Raw genomic sequence first — 8,797 nt, 5'->3', positions numbered from 1 at the left:
CTCTACGAAGCGTAGACTCTCATTTACCTTGATTTCATCGAGTGGGATTGCAAGAGTCTCGTTGGATAGAAACTTCTTCAGATTGGACACGTGGAAGGTGGAGTGTATGTTGCTGGGTTCCTGTGGTAGTCAAAGTTTATAAGCTATCGGGCCGATTCTGGAAACGATTTCGAATGGTCCGATATACCTTGGATTTAATTTCCTACATTTTACAAAATATATCATTCCCTTCCAGTGTGAGACCTTTAACAATACGCAGTCACCAACCTGGAATTCCAATGGTTTTCGTCGTTTATCCGCTTAACTCTTTTTTCGGTCCCTAGATGCTTTCAGTCGTTCTTGAATTTGGAAGAACTTCTCTATTGTCTCCCTTATGATCTCAGGGCCACTGATAGTGCTATTAGGAACTTGCCCCTTTGCTAGTTGCATGTCACCCACCTCTGCCTAGCACATGGGTGATCTGTATTTGCGCCCATAGAGAGCTTCGAATGGCGCGACTTTGATGCTAGTGTGATAGATGTTATTGTATGAGAACTCGATGATTGGTAACTAGGTATCCCAATCTCTATCAAAGTCTATCACACAATCTATCAACATATCTTCCAACGTTTGAATAGTTTCTATCGCTTTGCCCGTCGGTTTGTGGGTGGTACGTTGTACTCATGTCAAGCCTAGTTCCCAAGGACTTTTGTAGTGCTTTCCAAAACCATGAGGTAAACCTACTATCTCTGTCATAGATAATGCACATTGGCACACCATGCAATCATACCATCTCCTTGATGTACATCCTTATCAGTTTCTTCATTTTGTCTGTCTCCTTTATTGGCAGGAAGTGCGCGGATTTGGTTAATCTATCGACGATCACCCAAATGGTGTCAAGTCCACCCATCGTCTTAGGTAACTTGGTTATGGAGCCCATGGTTATCTACTTCCACTTCCACTCGGGTATATCCGGTTATTGTAGTAAACCCAAGGTCCTTTGGTATTTTACCTTGACCCTAGTGCAAGTCAGGCACTTGCCCACATAAGTAGCAATTTCTATCTTCATGTTTAACCACCAATATAGTTTCTTGAGGTCCAGATACATCTTGTCTAAACCCGAATGAACGGAGTATTTGGTATTGGGAGCCTCAGTCATGACAACGTCTCTATACCTGTCGAATCTCGCTGTCCAAATTCGGTCCATGAGGTAACAAGCTTTGTGATCCTTGACCTCAAGGTTTTTATCCATTACATGCAAGGCTTCACTTGCGACATTCTCATATTTCAAGGCTTCAGACTGAGCCTCCATGATTTGCGTGGACAGGTATGAATGGATGGTCAATGATTTTACTCGATGGCCCGAGTACTCCTTTCGACTTAGAGCATCTACTACTACGTTGGCCTTGTCCGGATGGTAGCGAACTTCACATTCGTAATCATTTAATAGTTCCACTCATCCCTATTGTCTCATATTAAGTTCTTTTTGATTGAGAATGTGTTGGAGTCTCTTATGGTCAGTGAAGATTGTACACTTTGTGCCACAAAGGTAGTGTCTCTAGATTTTTAAAGTAAACACTATTGCACCTAAATTAAGGTCGTGCATGGTGTAGTTGATCATATGATTCTTAAGTTGTCTTAGGGATATCTTCCTCCAGAACTCTGAGCTGGTGGTATCCCGACCTTAGATTAACATTCTGAGAAGTTGCTTGTTCCTTGAAGTTAGTTGAACCATCGTCGATTTGGGTTAGGGGGTATCGGTCCTTGATGGTGAGTTTGTTCGACTCTTGACAGTCAACGCACATATGGAATGATCCGCCTTTTTTCTTTATGAACAAGACTGGCGCTCCCCAAGGTGAGAATCTTAGTCTGATGAATCCTTTACTCATTAGTTCGTTCAGTTGACTAGTCAATACCTGTATTTCCACCAGCATTGATCAATATGGGGATTTGGCTATGGGAGTGACTGCAAGAATCAAGTCAATTCTGAACTCGACTTTGCGCACGGGTGGTATTCCTGGAAGGTCTTCTGGGAATATTTCGGGAAAGTTATCGACTTCTGGAATATCCTTGATGTCTTTCACTTTCTGTTTCTCATCCACAACATGGGCTAAGAAGGCATGGTACCTTTTGTGTAGGTACTTCTGAGCCTTAATGCAAGAGACGATTCAGAGGTTTATGTCGGGTTTGTCATCATAGATGAAAATTATTTGCTAAGTTAAGTTGAATGGCCTTTTCGTAAGACATGATATTGGTATAGTGAGGACTTAATCAAAGCGTGAAAATGATCACGTTGAAGTGTCCTATTGTCACCGGTATTAGGTCGATTTGGAAAGAATGCTTGTTTAGAGTTATGGTGCATCCTAGGTATGTGTTGTTGGTTGCTTCAGTTCTTCCTATAGCCATCTCTTCCTTGAATATTTTAGTGAATTTTGAGGTTTTTGTTTAAGTATGTATTTATACTTCTTGAATCACGAGCCTCCTCTTCGCACCCCTATCGTAAAGTATGCATGCATATGAGCTATTTGAGGAGAACGTACCGGTAATCACAGCGGGGTCCCTTGTTGCTTTCTCATGTCCCGTTGTTGAAACTCTCCTTATGCCTCTGCCATTTTTTCTAGTCTTTGGGCACTCCCTTTTGAAATGCGCCGTATTAGCACATCCATAGCATGCCTTACTCACCCCAGCATTAGCGGCTTGGATGGTTGTTGTGCCGGCGCCTTACAGAAATGGGCGGTATGCCCCTTCCTGTTGTAATTATTGCAGTGTTTCTCTCAGCAGAATCCATTGTGATGGAAGTTCCACTTGTTGCATTTAGGCAGGTTCCCAGCATATGGTTTTGTCGGCACCGAGGCAGTAAGGATAGTGGTGGTATGGACTACCACATTTTGTTGTCTTTTGGCAGGATCTTGAGTCAATCAGACCCTTTTCTTGTTTCAGAATTTTCGTTTCTTGGGTTGTATTCCTCCATTGTCGTAGGAGTTGTTAGGTTTGAAATTTGTGGAGTCTCTACAGGAGCACACTCGTTGGTTTCCTTGGTTGTCACCATGATTGGAACTATTGGTACTGCTCATGTTTCCGTTTGTGTTGTTAGCGCTAAGTTGTGCCATGATGGCTGCATGAGGAGCATCTTCGGGAGCTATTGGGAGTTTTGAGGCGAGAACGGCTATATGCCAAGTTCTCGAAGTGCGATTTTTGGTTATGAGAGGTTTGGTTTCTTGGACATCTCATTGACCAGGAGGGGATTTTGGTTGATCCGGCCAAAATCGAGGCGATTATGCAGTGGGAGGTTTCAAAATCTCCCTCAGATATCAGGAGCTTCTTAGGATTGGCTGGCTACTACCAGAGATTTATACAGGATTTCTCCAAGATTGTAGTACCCCTCACTCGCCTGGCGAGGAAGGGGGTGGATTTCCGGTGGGGCCCTGAGCAGCAGAGGGAATTTGAGACCCTCAGAAAGTGACTTTGTGAGGCTCCAGTCTTGACTCTCCCGGAGGGAGTTGAGGGTTTTGTGGTGTACAGTGATGCATCCATCATGGGACTGGAAGCGGTCCTCATGCATAGAGGACGGGTGATAGCCTACGCATTGTGGCGGTTGAAGCCGCACGAGACGAGATACCCTACTAATGATTTGTAGTTGGGAGCGGTGGTATTCGCTCTCAAGATTTGGAGACACTGCCTCTATGGGATCCATTGTACCATATACACGAACCACAATAGTTTGAGACACATCATGGATCAGTCGAACCTGAACATGAGACAAAGCAGGTGGCTGGATGTAGTCAAGGACTACGACTGTGAGATCATTTACCACCCAGGTAAAGCGAATGTGGTTACAAACGCTCTGATCCGCAAGTCAGCTGGATCTTCTACTCCAGTAACATGAATGAGGATGTCGGTGGATTCTCCACGTGTGAGCTTGATCATGGAAGCTCAGGGTGAGGGCATGCGTCAGGAGAATTTGAAGCTTGAGAAGGTTAGGGGTGAGAACACCCGGTTTGTGTAGGATATCTGGGGTTATTGACCCGTTATGGACGGGGTTGGGTTTCGATGTCTGGTAGGGTCAGACAAATTGTTCTAGAGGAGGCTCATAAGTATCGCTTCTATATTCACCCAGGGCCACCAAGATGTACCAGTATTTGCGATTGAGTTACTGGTGGCCATGAATGAAAAGGGAGATTACATAGTATGTTGAGAGGTGCTTGACCTGCCGGATGGTCAAGGCCGAGCACCCGAGGCCGCATGGTCAGCTGTAGCCTCTAGAGAATCCCATGCGGAAATGGGAACAAATCATGATGGATTTTATCACCAAGCTGCAGAGGATGGTGAAGGGTTATGATGCTATTTGGGTCATTGTGGACTGATTGACCAAGAGTGCCTACTTTTTAGCTATATGGGAGAGTTCATCGACCGAGAAGCTGGCCGACTTATATATCTGAAAGATCGTAGCTCGCTATGGGGTGCCAGTCTCTATCGTCTAAGACCACGATGTTTGGTTTACCTCCCATTTATGGCAGAAGTTCCAAGAGGAACAAGGTGCGCGGCTGCATTTCAGCACAACCTATCATCCTCAGACAGATAGCTAGAGTGAGCGGACCATATAGACTCTCGAGGATATATTGAGAGTCTGCGTTATTGACTTCGGTGGGAACTGGGACTCCTACGTACCCCTTGTAGAGTTCTCCTACAACAACAACTTTCATTCCATTATTGGTGCCCCACCTTATGAGTTGTGGTATAGACGGAGATGTCACACCCCACTTCAGTGGGTGAGATCGGTCACAGGGTGATGGGACGGACAGAGGTAGTTCTGCAGAATACCAAGAGGATTCAACAGATCAGACAGCGACTGCAGACCGCCCAAAGTCGGCAGAAGAGCTATGCTGACAGGCGCCGATTTGAGTTGGTGTTCTAGGTGGGAGACATGGTATTACTCAAGGTATCACCCTAAATGGGTGTGATTTGTTTCAGGAAGAGGGGGAAATTGGGACCCCGATACATCGGGCCATTCAGGATCGTTGACAGGATTAGCAAGGTGGCGTATATATTGGATCTCCTGGAGGAGCTTAGTCAAGTCCACAACACTTTCCATGTGTCGCAGTTGTGGAAGTGCATACTGGATGAGGAGGAAGTAGTGTCACTAGATGATATTTAGGTAGATGAGCGCCTGAATTACATGGAGAGGCTAGTGACCGTTCTTGAGAGGAAGGTAAAGGTTCTACGGAACAAGGAAGTACCTTTGGTAATGGTATGGTGGCAGCACCGAAGGTGATCCGAGTGGACGTGGGAGCCAGACGTTAAGATGCGGGACCATTACCCCGAGTTATTTACCACAGTAGAATTCGAGGGCGAAGTCTAGTTCAAGTGGTGGAGAATTGTAACATCCCAACTCCCATATATAAAGTTTAACGTTTTTAGTCATGTTATTAGACCTACTCGACGATTTGGATGCCCCAACTTGTCGTGTAGGAACGATTTAGACCGCGTGCATTTAAGGGGTCTTCTCGATGAGTTGGAGGACCCCAACTCAACGAGTAGGAGCTAGAAACGAAAACCGTAATTTCCAGGGTCCTACACCCTATTTAAAGGGTCATTATCCTCCCTCAACCTCCCTTACAGTCCCTCTTGAGCTCACAAAACCCTAATCTCGCATACACTCCATTTTTGTGTGTAAAGAAGTTTGGAAAGTGATTTTTGTAAAGAAGGCTTGAAGTCTAAGGAGCTTGGAGTAAAGAGAAGCTTGTTGTAACGCCCGGGTTTCGGGGCTAAGCATATTTAGACAATGTAATAGTCTAGATCAACTATTGTAAATATTTTTGAAGTAATAAAGATGAAATATTTGAATTCTATGGGAATTATGTGTATTTGCATGCTTATTACTTAATTATAAAAATATAATTAATAAAGGATAAAAATAAGTGTCAAAATTAAAGTGTGAGATAAGCCTGATATCGTTACATAAATTTTTAGTGGTCGAAACAAGGATTACGGGGATATAAAGAACGCCGAAATCTGAGTTATAACGAAGAAGTTATGGCTCGCCGAAGTTTCACGGCAAAACCGGCACGGCACCAGGAGAAGTAAATAGTGAATTTACGATGGAGGACTTTTTAGCCTTAGTGATCTAAACCAAAGTTGTATTATATGTTAAACTGAGAACATCCATAAAAAGAACGCCCAAATCTGACTTCATATTAGGAAGTTATGATTTTTCTAAGATTCGGCTTAGAAGTGCACGGCCCGAAACTCGAATTTTAGTTTGAGTGGTTTTTGGCTTATGTGGCCTAAATGAGAGTTGAAGATCTCATTAATAGGAACTCTACAGTAAAAAGACAGACAAAAACGGAGTCCGTATGCAGGAGTTACGAATTCTTCGTGGTCATTTAGCAGTCTAATCTCCTCCTACTGTTAAATTTAAGATCGGTTGGGAATTAGCCGACGGAGTCTAAATCAAAGTTGTGGATCTTGTTTTTACCTACGCGTGGAAAAAAAGAACGTCAAAAACGGAGCTCGTATGCGAAAGTTACGGGGTTTAGAAGTCGGCAGGATGCTGCTGCAAAATGGGTGACGTGGCTGAATATGAGCCAAGGCTTTCTCCCCAAGGAAAGCCATCAGGTGATGACACGTAGCACCGAGTCGGCGAGTCCGTCAAGATTTCACTCTATAAATATAAGTGTCAGGTTCTCTCATTTCTTACACCTTTCCCCACTTCTTTCTCTCTGTACACACTCTCTCTAGCCTATCCTAACCCTCCTAAGGTCTAGGTAAACCCCTTAGCACCCGAAAGAAGCCCCGAGGCTCCCAAATCCCCGAGAAAAGAGCCTTTCGGCTCGGAAATGCTGCTCCAGTGAAGCCCGGTTTTGAGAAAAACCCGCTGTAAGTGAGCTACGCCTAGCCTATCTTTAGTATATATTATGTTTTAATATAGTAATGTTACTAGGACCTTATAATAACTACTTTGGCTATTATTATGGGTTATATAAGTATCGTTTAACGCTTATATAATAGTAATAATAGCTAGACTATTAATTAGTCTCGGTGAATATTAGACTAAACCCTAGTGGTAATGATACTAGGTTTTGCCGAAGGAAAATTGTGTTAAGAGTAACGAAGTGTTGTCCAAGCACAGAGTCACCACCTACTCAGGTGAGTGCATAGTTACTTTCAGCTTACACATAGATATGAAGTATTTTATATAAATTACGTGTTGTGTGTGCATGTTATCTGTATACTTGCTATCTATGTTGGATGAACAATTTTATACATGTTTTAAATGATTTAAACTGTATATGTTTTTTATATCTACAAAATGTGTTGGGTAAAACATGGGTAGATGTAATAGTTGTTGTGTGACAAAATAAAATATTGAGAGGCCTCGTTATAGATGTTATTGATGATCCAGTCATCTAGCGGAGTATAGATGACGACCACAGACTATTCTAGATAGTCCAGTGGAAATGCTAGCAGACTCGCAACATGTAGATGTTTATTTGAACTGTGTGTTTATTTGAACTATGTGCTCACCAGGTGTACTCCATCCCCCACATGGTTTCCTTAAGGACATTTATTGCTGAGGAATCCCCTTAGTAGTAGTGTCCATCCCGATGATAGTCCTTAGACTAGGTCCCTTGTGTTAGATGTTTTAGGGACGTAAAGTGAGGATAACGGGAACAGGTAATCGGGTTTGTTTGGTTTGATAAAGTTAATAAACTTATTTATTTTGGGTTGAAAACCCTATGTGCTCACCAGGCTCCCAAGCCTGACCCACTCAGTTTCTTGTATTACAGGTAGTGGTGCATGAGCATAGGTGTGACGTCTTGGGATGAGAGATTAAGGGATTTTAAGCCTGTAAATACGGAATAATGTAGTAAGGCCCATGTTGTATTGTTTATGCTTATGATCTGTATCGAACATGACATCCCAAGTCTTTTTAATGAAATACATTTCTATGGAAATGCTTTTGATAAATCTTTACCATAGTTTGTTTTGGGACAAATTCCGCATTACTTTTATTTAAAATGTTACTCTGATTTTTAAACAAAGCATAAACAAAAATCGGTCTTTTCTGGCCGTGAAAATGGGGATGTCACAGTTGGTATCAAAGCATTAGTTTAAGCAAATTATGAATTTGTAGGATTTCTAGACTTAAAATTAGAATGTTAAGCAATGATTGTGAGATGTGAGCACTAGCTTCTTTTAGGAATTATGCCTAAAATGATTTTATGTGCTAAATGCTTTGTGCCTGATATGTTGTTATTTGTTCGGATCTATGGTCTATTGCCGACCAGATCTGGAAACCTTATGTGTTTAGGATTCTAAATGTACGACTATGATATTAGAACTAGCATGTAAACGTTTCGGAGAGATAAGGATGATTTGAACATCAGTCCTAAATAAAGATCTAAATTCACCTTATTCAGTGTATAGATCAAGATGGCAAGGACCCGTAGCGGAAACATGAATGCAAATGGGAATAGAAACCAACCCCCAGTGATTGAGCAAATATCGGTTGTGGTAGTCGCTGCTGAGCCAATAACGATGGCCGGAGTGCAAGCGATGATCCAGGCGACGTTGGATCATCAAATGGAGGAAACCAGACGTTTGCTCCAACAAAATCAAGAGGAAGCGACCATACAGATCGAACAACCCGAGTTGGAAGAAGGTGAGACTGAGGAGGGGAACTGCAGTGGAACTGTTGGTCAAGTCAACCCACCAATAGTTCGACAAAACAACCAAGATGACGGAGTTGAAAGGAATGGATGCAAGTACAAGGATTTTTTGACTTGCAAGCCATCGACTTTCACTGGAAAGGAATATC

This window comes from Lactuca sativa, chromosome 5 (genome assembly GCF_002870075.4).
Source record: "Lactuca sativa cultivar Salinas chromosome 5, Lsat_Salinas_v11, whole genome shotgun sequence".
Lineage (NCBI taxonomy): Eukaryota > Viridiplantae > Streptophyta > Magnoliopsida > Asterales > Asteraceae > Lactuca > Lactuca sativa.
Note: the sequence above shows the minus strand (reverse complement) of the source record.